General features: G+C 42.3%; 1 protein-coding gene across 1 annotated transcript in view; it reads right to left on the bottom strand.

The window, feature by feature from the left end:
* The window catches only part of LOC117824880 (calcium-binding protein 8), a 98,022-nt gene that overhangs the window by 25,900 nt on the left and 55,584 nt on the right, over positions 1-16,538 (bottom strand). The window lies entirely within an intron of this gene.

Here is a 16,538-nt window from a genome sequence, read left to right as displayed (position 1 = left end):
AGTCTCGGAAAACCAGCATGAATTTGAATGTAGCTTTTCCTCATGACTCCGTCTAACCCCTCCCCTCCTCCCTCAGAGCTCCTCCAAAACGACGCCCCCCCGCTCACATGCACGAGCGCCGCTGATTCTCGACCATATGATCGTGACTGATTCAAAACCGGTCCTCACCAAAACATTATCATAGTGAAAGTTAAAAACACAAACAAACATGGCTGCTGTTAGTACTCACAACTGTCATGCTAGCATTATCCAGTTGTACCAGTGACACGATATCAGGAGAAAAGTTATAACACATATATAATACTGTAACAACTCTACTGTTTGTTAAACGTGGAGAGGAGAAGTTTTTCATTCATTCAAACATTGATTGTTGTTTTGTTGGTTGGCGTGATCACGGCCGACAGTGACCGGTTATTAAAACTCAACGTGTTCACGGATCGGCTCGTCATCACTACAGCGTCCGGACGGATGCTACAATAAATATATATTTTCTGTAGGACTTACTGAACGTCATTAATTATTCTGCTTGTTGGTGAGAGCTTTTTAGACTCTGATCCGGACTACAGTCCTGAGCAAAGTACCTCATCAGGTCAGAGGGGACAGGCCCGAGGACGAGCGAGAGGGGCAGTAAATAGAGTCAGGGGAAGTAGAGGCAGGAGACGGGGACTCAGAGGAGTGCACGCCGGGGAAATGTACGCGCAGGAGGAGGGTAGAACAGCAGGACGGGATTTGATTGGTTTAAAATTTGGGGAGCCAAAAAACGGTGATTGGTTGGTGTTTTCCCAGGTTTACTCCGGCTGTAGATAGCAGCTTTTTTTCACTCTTTTTTAGGAACACATTATGTAATGATTACCATCAGGACATAAAGATCATTTTAACCAGTATGACAAAAAGTGGATCTAAATCTGATTACCAACCCCAGCTTTAAGGGATGAAACCTACGTGATAGAGACGGATACTTCCTGAATGATTTCTCTCATCATGAGTCAGACGTTTGAGGTTTATCAGGAGGAACCAGGGTCTAAATTTAGTTCAGGGTAGTTAATCTTCCCCCCTAACAAGCCCCTGCTTGGGGGGTAGTACTTTTCAAAGGTCCTGGGACTTTGGGGGGCGGGGCCTGTCTGATTGGTACATTAACCTCAGTGTTTTTATTCCGCCCGCCATCCACAATAACATCACACACATCTGTGATTCACTTGATTTCTCTTTCTTTCTTTAGTTTTTATTTGTTCTATCTTTTTTGTATGTGTGTGTACTTTTCAAAAGAAGAAGCTGTGATTCTCTTGATTTAGCAGCTTGTAACAGTAGTCTTCTCTCAGCCCACCGTGAATGCATCTCTCCTCCCGGTGTTCCGGTTTTAAAAGTGACCCTGTAAACTGGAGACCTTCAGCTGAACGTGTCAGTGTTTGTGGAGTTTACACAGCTGTTGAAACACAGAGGGAGTTCCTGGGAATGCAAACTAGTTTAGTTTTTATTAAGATTTCAAAATATCCTCATCAGATATTTAATGATCGTCTAAAGACGTTTATGAGGGATGCATCCGGCTGAGAGTCTCCAGTTAACAGGGTCACTGATTAAACCAAAACACCGGCCGATCTCTGCCACGGCTTTTTGAGTTCAAAAGGATTTTAAAGCCGTGCTGAAACGTCTTTGCTACTCGCGCTTATCTCCTCTCACGTGTTGATTCAGTGAATCCATCTGTGATGAAATATAGGACCATCTAAAACAGCACCAGCTGAGTCTCTTCATGCTAACAGGCTAACTGTTGTGTTGCTCATAATGATACCTGCCCGTCTGCTTCTATGGTGTCATCTGTAATGAATGGCATTCCTCTTTGTTTTACTGCCCTCTACTGGTCTGGTGGTGTAGTGCATTTACTTCTTTTTTTCTCCATATGTCACTGGCCTGATTGAAATACAGACAACAATGAGGGCACAGTTCAGGGTAAAGTAGTTCTGGGGACTAAAAGACCCTGGGACTCTTGGTCGAAATGCACCTTTACTCTGTCGTCTAATCTCCTGCATTCAGCTCAGTTTGTGCAGCCGTGTGATTCAAGACAAACCTCCATGAGAACTGATAATAGAAATATTAACATCTATATTCCAACCAAATCATCCCTCACCTCGTGTCATAAAAATTCAATAAAGCTATAAAAACCATCACGCTCCATCTCAGGTGAAGCATTTAGGATCAAACATAAACTTTAGTGATTTTGCTCGATGGACTGTGCGCCGGATCTCTGAATATAAGAAACAGGAAGCCTCACTAAAGACGGAGCGCTGTTCTGCTCTTCAGTCATAAATGAGGCATGTTCAGCTGCTCGCACACACAGGCGGTGAGAAGGTGCCAAGAGCCAGCATCCATCCATCTGCTGAGTTCAGCCATTTGCAGCACAGCCAAATTATTCAGTGACAGATAATGCTCCTCACGCTGTAGAATCCAATTATATGCATTTGCTAATCTACATTTCTGTGCAATGGGCTGGCAAGTATTTTGTTTGTAAATGGCATGAATATAAATGCACTCGAACATGTTGCAGCTGGGGAAAAGCTTGTCCTTGAAGGTTGAGATTTGAATGCAGGAGAAAGTGGCGAATCAAACGCACAGCTCTTTTCTTCTCTTCATTCTCTCTGCACTCAAAGTGTCGGCTCTTCATATCTGAGCTTGTGATGATTTGTGAAGAAGTGAAGAGGTGTGTTTGCAGGATTATGATTACACTTGAATCACTGTCAGTGTAAACTTTTTACTGCAAAGCATCCTGACAGGAAACTCGAACAGATAAAACAGCATGTAGATGTTGCTGTGATACGTTTGAGTGGAAAGCTCTGCAGAGGAGGAGAGGACTCAAAAGAAGCAGAGCTACAAGTGTCGGATAGAAACATTGAACAAACGTACGGTATCTCACAAAAGTGAGTACACCCCTCACATTTCTTCTAAAGATGATGCACAAGAAAGCCTGCAAACAGTTTGCTAAAGACAAGCAGACTAAGGACATGGATTACTGGAACCATGTCTTGTGGTCTGATGAGACCAAGATAAACTTATTTGGTTCAGATGATGTCAAACGTGTGTTGGGGCAACCAGGTGAGGAGTACAAAGACAAGTGTGTCTTGCCTACAGTCAAGCATGGTGGTGGGAGTGTCATGGTCTGGGGCTGCATGAGTGCTGCCGGCACTGGGGAGCTACAGTTCACTGAGGGAACCATGAATGCCAACATGTACTGTGACATACTGAAGCAGAGCATGGTCCCCCCCTCTTCAACTGGGCCACAGGCAGTATTCCAACATGATAACGACCCCAAACACACCTTCAAGACGGCCCCTGCCTTGCTAAAGAAGCTGAGGGTGAAGGTGATGGAGTGGCCAAGCATGTCTCCAGACCTAAACCCTATTGAGCATCTGTGGGGCATCCTCAAACAGAAGGTGGAGGAGTACAAGGTCTCTAACATCCACCAGCTCCGTGATGTTGTCATGGAGGAGTGGAAGAGGACTCCAGTGGCAACCTGTGAAGCTCTGGTGAACTCCATGCCCAAGAGGGTTAAGGCAGTGCTGGAAAATAATGGCGGCCACACAAAATATTAACACTTTGGGTCCAATTTGGACATTTTCACTTAGGGGTGTACTCACTTTTGTTGACATTAATGGCTGTGTGTTGAATTATTTTGAGGGGAGAGTAAATTTACACTGTTATACAAGCTGTACACTGACTACTTTGAATTGTATCAAAGTGTCATTTCTTCAGAGTTGTCCCATGAAAAGATATAATTAAATATGTGCAGAAATTTGAGGGGTGTACTCATTTTTGTGAGATACTGTATCTGGAAAGACTGCTTGGCTTGGAGTTTGATGCAGTTTGATCTGTTGGTTTCAAGTCCTAAGCTGACAGAAAATCCAAAAGACAACACTGAGATGAGATAAAAGCAGAGACTCTACCTACAGCTGAAGAACAGAGATAAACCAGGAGAGGATGAAGCTTCTCCTCCCTTCAAACATAACTGCACTCTTGCATTTTTAAGGAGTTGCAGCTGTCACGTTAACCATTCCAGCGTTCCCTTTAGAGTTTGTGCAGGCCTCTCTGTCAGGAGTGAGGGGGGAAGACAAACTGTCCATGAGCTTTAGCAAGGAGGTTTTACCCCTCATCACTGTCAGGAATGATAGAAGCTGTAAGACGAGGGTCTGACAGTTATAAGGAGGTAAGCACTGACCCCATCAGCTGCTGATGTGAGAGAAGTCGTAAAAGAACGACTCATCATCGTCTGAATCATCGAACAATCTCTCTGAGGTATCACTTTTAGAAACATCCCTCTTCCAAACCTTTCTGCTGCTCTCAGCTGGAAACATTTATCGCTGGGACATTTATTATTTACAAAGCAGTTTATACACACTGCTGCATTATTTACTGGACAGTATCTGAATCAGCTTCAATGTGTTCCCATAACAACACCTCTCAGTCTGGAGTAAGAACATGCACTCCCGACTCAAAAAAGAACAAAACCATAGCTTTATATTTGGTCTACAGCTGCTCCTTTAAAAGCTTCTTCACATCTGATCACCTTCAGAGAGGCTTGTTTGTTGACTTGTTCAACACAAGTTCAGACAGTCTGCGGTCTTTTACCCTCTAATGACCGAAGCTAAGCTACAGCACAGTTTTTAAACCACTCAGTTACAGATCTGCTTGAACCCTTTCTGTGTCCTAGGTGAGCTATCATAGGATGAAGCTGAAGTACAGGTAGGTGATGTCTTCTTTTTAAGGCTGAACAAAAGATGGAGAATGATGGAAAGAGTGTTGCCTCAGTCAGAGACACAAAGACCACAGACATCCTCTGTGAACTCTGTGTGAGGAGCGAAATGCTACAGAGGTGGAAATGTGAAATCTGACTTATTGAAGCGTTTGATAGGGAACTGCAGGTCAAGCTTGTAAAAAAAGAAACGCCAGTGCTGAGATGAGGGCTGCATCTACTGACAGGGATTTGTTCGATTCAGCAACGACAGAATTTCAGGCCAGGACACGAAGGTCAAGAACACAAGATCTAAATGTGCTCATCGGTGAAGTCGGGGATCCAGGTAAAGAAACAAAGAAATACATCTATCAGTGTAAATAATTACTTTTGGCAACAAGTAATACATTTCTTAAAATTTTAAAGCACTAATGTATGGAGCAGGCAGTTATCAAAATTTGAATCCAGACAGGGATAAACAAGTCCCCGACATGAAGCAGAGAGTAATCTGATCACTTTACATTATCAGCTACTCACTTGGCAAGTTGACCCAGAATTCAGATTTAAAGATGATTTTATTGATTTGAAGATGATTTACTTACAGAGCTAAAAAAAAATAGACTATCCAATTCCACAGTGTGTAACGCTTCCATGTCAACAGAACCTTATCAGCCTCCTTGTGGGATGAATTAACATTAATGTGACCAATCTTCAGGATGTTCTCACATCTGTGCCCGCTAAGTGTTATTGTTTCCCCAACCTCAAGACCAGCCTGAGACCACACTTCTGTTTTTACCACAGTGTCAACAGGCAGAGGGGGGAATGTGACGGACTCCTTTTCTGTGGACTGATTTGATAGGACCTGTGTCATAGGCTGTCTCAAGCATCAACGCATTCCATTCTATTCTGCTTTGATCTATTCCATTCCATTCCAGTCTATCATTCCATTCTGTTCAGTTCCATTCTGTTCCCTTCCATTCCATTAGATTCCATAGCATTCCATTTCAGTCCAGTCTAAAATTCCATTCCAGTCTAACATTCCATTCCATTCCATTCCATTCCAGTCTAACATTCCATTCCAGTCTAACATTCCATTCCAGTCTGTTCCGTTCCATTCCAGTCTAACATTCCATTCCATTCCATTCCAGTCTAACATTCCATTCCATTCCATTCCAGTCCAGTCTAAAATTCCATTCCATTCCATTCCATTCCAGTCTAACATTCCATTCCATTCTGTTCCGTTCTGTTCCATTCCATTCCAGTCTAACATTCCATTCCATTCCATTCCATTCCATTCCAGTCTAACATTCCATTCCATTATGTTCCGTTCCGTTCCATTCCATTCCAGTCTAACATTCCATTCCATTCCATTCCAGTCCAGCCTAAAATTCCATTCCATTCCATTCCATTCCAGTCTAACATTCCATTCCATTCCATTCCATTCCAGTCTAACATTCCATTCCATTCTGTTCCGTTCCGTTCCATTCCATTCCATTCCATTCCAGTCTAACATTCCATTCCATTCCATTCCAGTCCAGCCTAAAATTCCATTCCATTCCATTCCATTCCAGTCTAAAATTCCATTCCATTCCATTCAACTCTAACATTCCATTCCATTCTGTTCCGTTCTGTTCCATTCCAGTCTAACATTCCATTCCATTCCATTCCAGTCTAAAATTCCATTCCATTCCATTCCAGTCTAACATTCCATTCCAGAGGGGTAATGTGCTGGACTCCACAGATATACTTGATAAAACATGATCAGATCGTCCCTGGCTTCACTTTCATAACTCAGAATTAACCACCGTTGTCATTGGGGTTCTGACCAATCAGAATCGAGTATTAAACAAGGCCGGGTAATAACTTTCAATAATGTATTACTGGCTAATAATCTGTGATGCTCTGTTATTCTTACACCATGTTAATAGAGGTTAAGGGAGTTCATTAGGTTGATAAATGTTTCTGCATGAATGTCAGTAATAAAAAGTCCAACAGGAGCAGCTCACTTGTTGTTCCTTTAAAACGGTTCATTAATTTATAACACCGGTACAAACCTGTGAATGTACCCAACCTGAAAATGAGTTCTAAAAATCAATGGAATCATTAAAGAGTGTGTTAAAGACCATGACATGTCTGCCCATACTTCATTACATGTTTTTAATAGGCTCTTTATAGGGCAGGAGGCCACAGGTAATACAGTATATGTTGCTTATTAACTATGTTCCCCCCTCATCCGTTTAATGCACACATTCTTTCCTTGTTCAAAGTTATACTCAGCATTTTTATTGATCTCTGCCGACACCCTCCTCCCTCCCGCTCTGTGAAAGGCCCTGAGCCATCAGGAGAAATTTATGTCTCCATTACCGCTGCGTTATCCGGCCGTCAAAGGGCAGAAGATTAATCGAGAAACGAAGGAAACATAACACGCGCCACGAGAGTCACAACAGGCAGGAAAATGAATCGGGGCTCATATCTGCAGCCGTCTGTGTTGGAGTGACAGAAACATCGGCCTTGTGGGACACCAATAAAAATAGACTTTTATTTTCAGTCTTATGTGAGAAATCTTCATTGAAGCCACACAGACTCCTCTGTTAGGACTCTGTTGCCATTTGATCCAAGAATGTGAGACAAGAACACAATATTAAGAAATTAAACACAAACTATCAACAGTTTTTTGGCTTCTTCAGAGACAAGCAGACAAAAGGAAGCTGTGTTCAAGGAATCAGAGATAAACACGCTGACAGAGTGCTAAACAGTCCACGAATCCGTCAGGGAAATCTCTCTGAATGTCACTGCAGAAAGCAATACTCTGCCCTCCAGAGCTTCAATCACTTTACATTCACTTTTCATTTGCTGAGAGCACAATGACACGACGACGCCAGGGCCGGCAGCGAGTCAAGAGGACAGCAGAGAGCAGAGTTTGACCCAGAGGGAGAAAGTAAGAGAAGCAGAACAACCTTTTAAACTACAGAGAGAGCTATCAATACTCAATTACTGTTGATGTAATTCATCAAGGACAAATTACTGCCGCTAACACCTGGAGTGGAGCAGGCCAGAGGAGCAGCCTGTGGGTCACATGACCTCATTAAGCAGGATTCAGTGGATCTATGTGTCCTGTCTCACGTTAGTCATTGCCTTAACTAAAGGAAAAACGAGGTACAGAAGAGACAGAAGAAGGCAGAGGAGGGGAGAACGATAATTGGATGAGGGGCGAAGAGACAGAAATTAAGTCTATGCACATTTTTAATCTGAGGTTAAACTTTCGACTAAAGCTCGATCAGAACCTGGAAGTTTACAGCACATCTCCTAATAATGCCTGCAGAGTAGCAGCAGCTTCTGTCGGCAGGATGAATAGTCAAGCCTGGAGGCGATTATATCCCAGGTTTCTCATTTAGAGAGACTGAAACATTCATCAGTAATTCCAAGAAAGTTAGGACGCTGTGGAAAATGTTCAGAGAAACAGAACATGATGGTTTGCAAATCTTTTAAAGTCAAGGTTTGGATGGCAGCAGATAAGCTACTGATGCTATGGTCGCTTTTGCATCCCTCTCCTCTTCAGAGCTGAGGATGCAGCGTCCATGATTTCCAAGAAGAATGCCAAATTCTGGCACACAGGACAGTTTTCCACTTTGCTTCAGTCTATCTGAAATGGGCTCTGAGGCTCAGTAACCTGTTGCAAATTAACATCATTAGTTGGGAGATACTTCTAGGGGATTTTTCCTTTAGCATCTTTGCACTATTTTGGAGAGGGTGCTCCAATTATCAGGGTATCACACTTCTCAGTCTTCTCCAGTCTACTTTACCCTTGCAGGGCTCTTGGAGGGGGCATGGGAGTTTGCCCATCCAGTCTACATGTGTTTTGTGGACTTGGAGAAGGCCTATGATCTTGTTCAATGGGGGCTCTTGTGGGGGGTGCTGCAGGAGTATGGGGTTCAGGGGCCGCTACTGCGAGGTATCTGATCCCTGTGCAACCAAATTGAGAGCTGTGTCCGCATACTTGGTACAAAGTCGAAACACGTTCTCAGTGCGTGTGGTCCTCCACCAGAGTTGCTCCTTGTCACCAATCCTGTTTTTAATTTTCATGGACAGGATCTCAAGGCGCAGCCGGGGGGAGGAGGGTCTCCAGTTCAGGGGGCTGAGAATTTCATCTCCCGCCTGGTCTGGGATCACCTCAGGATTCCCCTGGAGGAGCTGGAAAGTGTTGCTGGGGAGAGGGATGTCTGGGTCAAGTTGCTTGGACTGCTACCTCTGCCAACTGACCCCGGATAAGCAGAAGAAAAGGGATGGATGGATGGATGGATGGATGGATGGATGGATGGATGGATGGATGGATGGATGATTTCCAAACCAACAAAATCTATTTTTTAAAAGCATCGTACACAGCGTCCCAAATGTTTGCGTTTTGGGCTTGTGCTTGATTTTAATTTGACTAAAGCTTGATTGAAGCCAAATCCAATCAAAGCACATTGGATCCATGTGGTTTGCAGAGCAAGTTTGAGGCATGAAACACTCTGAAGTAATCTCTTCAACTTTCAGAAGACATCAAAAAAAGAAGACACCAGTTTTGTCTGTTTTATTTTGTACTTATTTTCCAGTACAAAGTTTCCTAAATAAGAGTCTAACATGAGATACAGGGGAAAGCAGAGGCCTGTGTCACCCCACCTGCGTACCTCACACATCTGAAATTAAAATCATCTTCACTGAAATGTCACATTAGGTGTTCTCTCTTTTAGTTTGTGGGGGGGCTGCATCACCTGGGATTTAAAGCCTGCACTTAAGAGCCGGGGGAAATGTTAATTCATGCAGTAAAGATGGAGTTCAGCTGGTAGAAGAAGAAAAAAAACATCTCAGGAAAGTCTAAAAAATTAAAATGTCAAATGTTACACGAAGAGCCAAAGGCCAAAATCTTTTAAAGTACACCATTCATATTTTATTGTTCCTCTTCACCGGCTGCAGCTCAGATCAGACTTTCAAGAAGAACAACGCTCCTCAGCACGCTGAGCTATATGTAGGAAATGATTAACTACAAGAAACTGGCATCATGTGTTTCCAGATGCATTTAGCTGACAAATCGTCTTCATTCATCTAAATGGGATGTTCCACTGTGATCACTTAGTAGATAAAAATGAAGATGCTCTCAGCAGGAAACCCAGCGTGTCAGAGTAATGTAGTCAGAGGTCTTTGTTTTGATTGGCAGATCATTTAAAAATCTGGGCACTCAGTGATCCTCCAGTGTGTGTGTGTTTTAACTTAAGTGAATTAAGAATGCAGAACACTCATCCGGGCTGGTTTGCATGAATAGAGCTGTGGTGTAGTGAGACACAGAGGTAGTTAAGGCTGACTCAGGTGTAAATAAAGCTAAAGAAAGAGGTGTGGGGTGGAAGATGTTTCATATTGTATTAAATGTCAGTCTGTAAGATTTAGAAAGATGCAACATATTTCTCTGAGAGGCAGAAGAGAGATAAAAGTCAGTGCATGCTTCCTCTGGGCTGAGCGGACATAACTAATGTCACTGAGCACAGTCTGCCTGCATTCATATCCACACTGTGTTCTGGGTAATGGCTCAAATGACTCAGGTGTTAATCTGGATAAGCTTCTTAACATACACTTTATCCTTTTTTATTTGTGTCTATTTATGCTAAACACAGAGTAAACACAGAGTGCTGTACCCACAGTACAGTGTGAGTGGAGTGGCAGAGCGGGGTGATGGTTTCCTGTTATTAAAAACAGTGCACTCCAACTATCACACTACTCATCCTCCCAGGAAAGTTTATTCTGGGGTGCTGGGAAGGAAGCTTCAGCTGATCAGCGAACCTCAGCTGGAATAATGTGTATCTGTCCTACAGCCAGGGGACAGTGGACCAACTTTTAACCCTTGCAGGGCCAATTAGGATGAAACCCAGAGCCAGCGGGAGGGATTATATCCTATCTTGTGCTGTAATGCTAAAGAATCCTCCATGTGGAGGTTGAAAACGTTACTGGGGAGATGGATGTTTGGGTCGACCTGCTTAGCCTGTTGCTTCTGATATTTCCATCGAAGTAACAACATGTTCACACCCTGGTCACTTCACGCATCGATTATTGTAATTCCCTCCTCTTTGGTCTCCCTCTCAAATCCATCCATAAACTCCAACTGGTACAGAACTCTGCTGCTTGTATCATCACCAGAACCCCGTCCGTCAATCACATCACTCCCTTCCTTCAGCAGCTTCACTGGTTACCGGTCAAAACTTCAAGATTCTGCTCCTCACCTTTAAGGCCCTCCATCACCTCGCTCCTCCATACCTCTCTGAACTCCTCCACATCAACACACCCAGCTGCACTCTCAGGTCTTCTTCTTCCATTCACCTCACTACACCACCCGCCAGCTTAACCACCATGGGGTCCAGAGCCTTCAGCCGGTCTGCCCCCCTGCCTCTGGAACTCCCTCCCACCAGACATCCATAACATAGACTCTCTTTCCATTTTCATATCACATCTCAAAACACATCTTTTTAAACTGTCATATTTATTCTGATTACTCCTCTTCACTGCACTCTATGGTATCCTATTCATTTTTATTTATTAATTACAGTGTGTCATGCCTTGTTGATTTTATATGCCTAATTTTTCATATTGTTCTTTTTTAAACTCTTCCCTGTACGGTGACCTTGAGTGCTAAGAAATGCACCTTTAAATAAAAGGTATTTTTACTATTAATATATATATATGTGTGTGTGTGTGTGTGTGTGTGTGTGTGTGTGTGTGATTTTAAGATATGGTTATCTTTTATCTCTTTGATGTTAATTTCAATTGCTAATAACTTTTTAATAATTGTTAATTTATAGGCTCTTGTTTGCTTTATATATTTCTTTTGCACTTTGTCTACTCTGTTACTGTAACACTTGAATTTCCCCGTTGTGGGACGAGTAAAGGAATCTCTTATCTTATCTTATCTTATTATTAACACAACCTTGAATTAGTGGAAGAAAAATAGATGCATGATGTACCCAAAGGTGGCTTTCCTTCTGCAGTAACCTGCTGCTTTTCAATCATCACTATCCTGCAGTGATTTGATCTGGGATGAGAATCAATGTGTGAAGAAACTAGCTTATGTCAATGCAATGCAAATATTGGCACACTACATGTTGCTTCATGTTAATAGCAGCTGCACCATTCCAAAGCCTAACAGCACTGGTTGGCTAAAAAGAAGGGCACTGGCTCTAAAAAATTTAATCATCAAAGAAAATCATGTGAACATAAAAAGGGAGAGTTTTAGTTTCATATGAGACATTAGGTTGAGATCAGGATGCTAAAAAGAACAGCAACTATCACTCCATGATTTTTTAATGAACCCTAAACCCCCTCAGGTCTGTTCTAATGTCTGTATGTGCCCAGTCAATAACCTAACTATTGCAGGTTTGTCGGGTTTGGGCCTTTTATATGAGCAAGGACACAAGTGGTGAAAAGTTGAATGTAAATGTGTATTTCTGCCCCATTTCTAAACGGATAAATCTTTAATCCAAGTACAAAGCGAAATGCCTCGGCGCCACGAGAAGAAAGAAATAAATAAAACACAAACTGCTGCCAGAAATGCTTATGATGATGCAAATAAAACTGAAGCTAGATCTGAAGCAGAATCTTAAGGCGCCCGACTTTTAAAAACTTTCATCCACAACTAAATTAAAATGACAATGAAGAGATTTAAGGAACTGTACTTTGTGTGCACTCCGGTCTGGATCGAAGTTAGCTCTGTAAACTCGTCTGGAGGTCATCTCGACACACAGCTCCGTCTCACAGCAACCATGAAGACCTCAGAGGAGAAAACTCTGGCCGGGGATCAAAATGAAGCTTTTTTATGGCGTGATAGCGCTTTAAGGCTGACCGTGATGGAGACAAATAGACTCATTTCACTCTGATAATCCTCCATTATTCACCCCCCAACCTCTGGGCTGGAATCTGAGGACATTACAGAGCTGATATCAAAGTATATCACACTGTGTGAAGGAGGTGGGTTATGGCGGGGAGGGGACTGCGTGTTCATGTTGATTAAGAGTCCTTAATGCTGCGTCTCTGTGCAAACTTCATTGCTATTCAAGGCCAGATCCAGCAAAGGGAATATGTTTTTTCTCTCAGGCATATGAACGCTGGCACCGTGTGTTTGCCTCCCTAATGGCCGCCTCAAATCCATCAGACACCCAGCAGCCGCCCGTCAGAGAAGCACTGACGCTCCTCGTATAACAGGGCGACAGACGGTCAGCAAGTTCTTCAGGGGACGTTTCAGCGATTTACTGTTTCAGGTTTGGAGATTTGAATTATGAATTCATCCGTGTGACCAATGAGGCTGTAATAAAATAATAATGGTGGCGTTTTAAATCAAAAGCATCATTGAGTGTCAAACAGGCAAAACTAAAGTCTGTCCCAGTTTTAATCCAAAGAGAGAGAAGTGATGCTGCTGTGAAACTGAGACTACACATCTGCAGAGACATATGGAGGAAATGAAGCTGTATAATAAATCACTTCTTACTACAAGTTTTAATCACTGTGAGGTTTACTGCAGTGACTACAGACCAAGAGATGAAGCAGCTAACACCTCTAGGGAGAGATTCTGAGGTCTAAACAACCCAAATCACTGGAGGCTGTTAACCCTCCTGTTACCCTCACATTTAATAACATCTGTTATCCTTGGGGTCAATTTGACCCCAGCAATTTAAACCTCCAGAAACTGATTGTTACCCAGGTTTATGTTTCAGGTACTTTATGTTTCTTTTAGGTTATAAAAAATGTATTATAGTGACCTCAATATCATCCAAACAACTAAAACAAATGTGTGAGAAATGTTGATATTTCTTATGTTATATACAGCTAAAACAGCCTGGGGTCAAACTGACCCCAAGGAACACATGCGTAATTTTTTTACAGGAAAATGGAACATATCAACATTTTAATTTTATGTTTTCGAAGTTGTCCCAATTAAATGAGCAAAATTCATGAAACATGAATCCAAAAAAATGATGTTAATCCTTCATTTAGAGACGTTAAACATTGAATGGGGTCCAATTGACCCCAGGGATAATAGGAGGGTTACATTTAAAAAAGGATTAAAAGATGCATATTTAACTTTTTTGTTTGTAGTCTTGAACATCTATTGGAAATCAAGTTATGATAATTAGAAGCAATGTCTTCTACCCCTGGATGCTTAGATGTGTCCTTAATTTGACGTATTGCTACAGATCAATGCATTACATCATGACTCTGCATCCTGCTAAATGTCGCCTTGAACAAAGAAAAGTAGAATTAAAAATAAGATCTGTATTCATGATTTGCTTCCACCACAAATGCACAATTTAGCAAGAGCCACATGTTTACTACAGTGGGTGAAGGTGCTCATGGGAAATGCAGTCTTCATCCTGAAAAAAACACCAATCTCGTCCAAAGGCGTCACCAGAATAAACACAGCATGAAAACTCCTCACAGTGCCTTTAATGCAGGGGTGTCAAACATGCGGCCCGCGGGCCAAAACTGGCCCGCCAGAGGTTCCAATCCAGCCTGCGGAATAACTTTGCAAAATGAAAGGGTTACATAGAAGACATTAAGACTGCAATTTTTCAATAAAAGTAACTGCGATTTCAGATTTGTCCTCTAGGGGTCGCATTAAATTATATTGTTGATGGAGCGCACCTGAAAGGCGCTTTTTTTCCTGGGACTTTTTTCTTAAAGTGAGGAAATAGATTAGGCTACTTGCTGTTTGCATAATCCGGGAGCACTATAAGATGATCCACTAAATAGTCAACTTTACCTTCATTATTATAATCTATCTGTTCTTTTGCAGTAAACATTACATTCGGTGTCAGGTGAATGGGTAACCTGTGTGTTTGGTGTGTTCGCAGCAGGTTTCAGGGCTTAAAGAGTAAAATATTCGGCCCCTCTATGAGACTCATCATGGCAAAAAATACAAGAGTTTTTGTAGAAAGATTTTCAGAATGTGCTTGTACTTTTTTGCACTAAAACAAAGGGAAAATTTAAAGATGTCATTATTTATAGGTTGTTATGTTGTGATTTTACTGGTCCGGCCCACTTTAGATCAACTTGGGCTGTATGTGGCCCCTGAACTGAAATGAGTTTGACACCCCTGCTTTAATGAGTCCAATGAGGAAGTGCTAAAAACTGCAGTTCATAGAGTGTCCACTTGAGGCTGGCTCTGGAAGAACCGGAAGTCACATACACATGAATGGGAAAAAGCCGATCTTTACAGCAGAAATAATCATGTTTACAGCCTGGTTCAGAAGAGGAGTGTAGTCTGGATAGCTCATTGCTGGATCGGCACACACTGTACGGGGGTGAATTTTTTTCTAAGGCGGCAATTTTGAAGGAATTGAGATTACAAGTCTTCCAATGAGAGGCACAGCTGACTTGATTGACAGGCGGGAACACTGTACCCCGCCTCTTTATGTCACAATCGCTTGACGGCAGCAATATGGCCGCCCCCGCCGATTGGCCTCAAAACTTCAGAAACAGATGGGTGACATCACGGATACTACGTCCATTATCTATACACTCTATGGGTATTACTAACAGAGTTTGACATGTTCTTTAAAATGAGCTGCCACCTCCTTTGTTTCTATGATTGAGTGCATGGAATCACGATGCATATACTTGATCTGCATGCCACAAAGATCCAAAGCACAGACACCATCACAGAACACACAGCTTCCCTTCATTTCCTACAGTTATCAGGCAAACGCAGCAGGGGCCAACACAAATATTAGCTTACGCTCACCTCTCTCCAGGAAAATCATTCTGGTCCATGTATTATTCATCATGGATGACTTATTCAAACTCATTATGAATCTAAAACTGTGTCCTGGCACAAAGGACGGAGGGGAGGAAGATGAATGGATGTGATTTGGGGGGGGAAAGTCTATCAAGCATGAAGCCTCTATGAAGTCAGACAGTTCAGTTATGAGTCTGAATGCCAGGAGTTTTAAAATCTTTAGGAAGAGCTTCAAAGCAGATTACAGGTAAAGATTGTTTTCCACAAGAGCTGCAAGTGTGTTTGATTTAAAGAAAGCCACCTCTAAGTAAAAGCAAAGGATGAAAGTCTGCTGTGTCCCAGACCGTCTGAACCAGAACAGTAAAAGTACCTCTTAAAAAAAGGGCATCCAACTTTAAAACTTCTTGATTCAGGGATTACCAGCAAGTCTAAACCTGACGCAAGAAATCTGGGATCATTTATTCCAACATGCTTCCATAAACAGACGCAGTTGTAACACATGTTCTGTGCGTTCAGAGGACTCATTGTGAGGAGATTATTTGCTCATTAAACACCACCTTCCCGTGTCCTTCCTCCTGAAATCTGCTCTCTGAAAACACACTCCACCGCAGAGGAATCAACTGCAGACCCCTTGACCCGTCTCTATTCTCCTCATTAGCTCCAAAATAAGTTGTGTTTTTTTTTTTGAGAATTTGTGACATTTTTGAGAACTGAATTATTTTAATTGCAGCCTGTTAACACATCCAGGAACCTTAAGACACAAATTTAAGTTTTAAATGTCAAACCAGACTCCGGTTTCTGTCGTATTTAAGAGCAGATAACGACTTCAGAAGTTGGCAAACTTATCCTCCCGACACAAATCCCAAAATAGAAAATGGCCAATTTATAACTTGTTTTGCTGAAGCCAGAAAATAACTGAGGACTCGAGTGTTTCACACGGCGCTGATGGCTGAAGTCTGTCTCATGCATGGTTATGATAAATGCTGAATCTTATTAAATGCAAAGAAGCTTCAAATTCAGGGGAAAGTTGAATTAGATTGCAAGTCAGTGCTTCTTTAGGTATGCAGC

This window comes from Notolabrus celidotus, chromosome 14, assembly GCF_009762535.1.
Source record: "Notolabrus celidotus isolate fNotCel1 chromosome 14, fNotCel1.pri, whole genome shotgun sequence".
Taxonomy (NCBI): Eukaryota; Metazoa; Chordata; class Actinopteri; order Labriformes; family Labridae; genus Notolabrus; species Notolabrus celidotus.
This window is presented reverse-complemented; position numbering and strand designations above follow the sequence as displayed.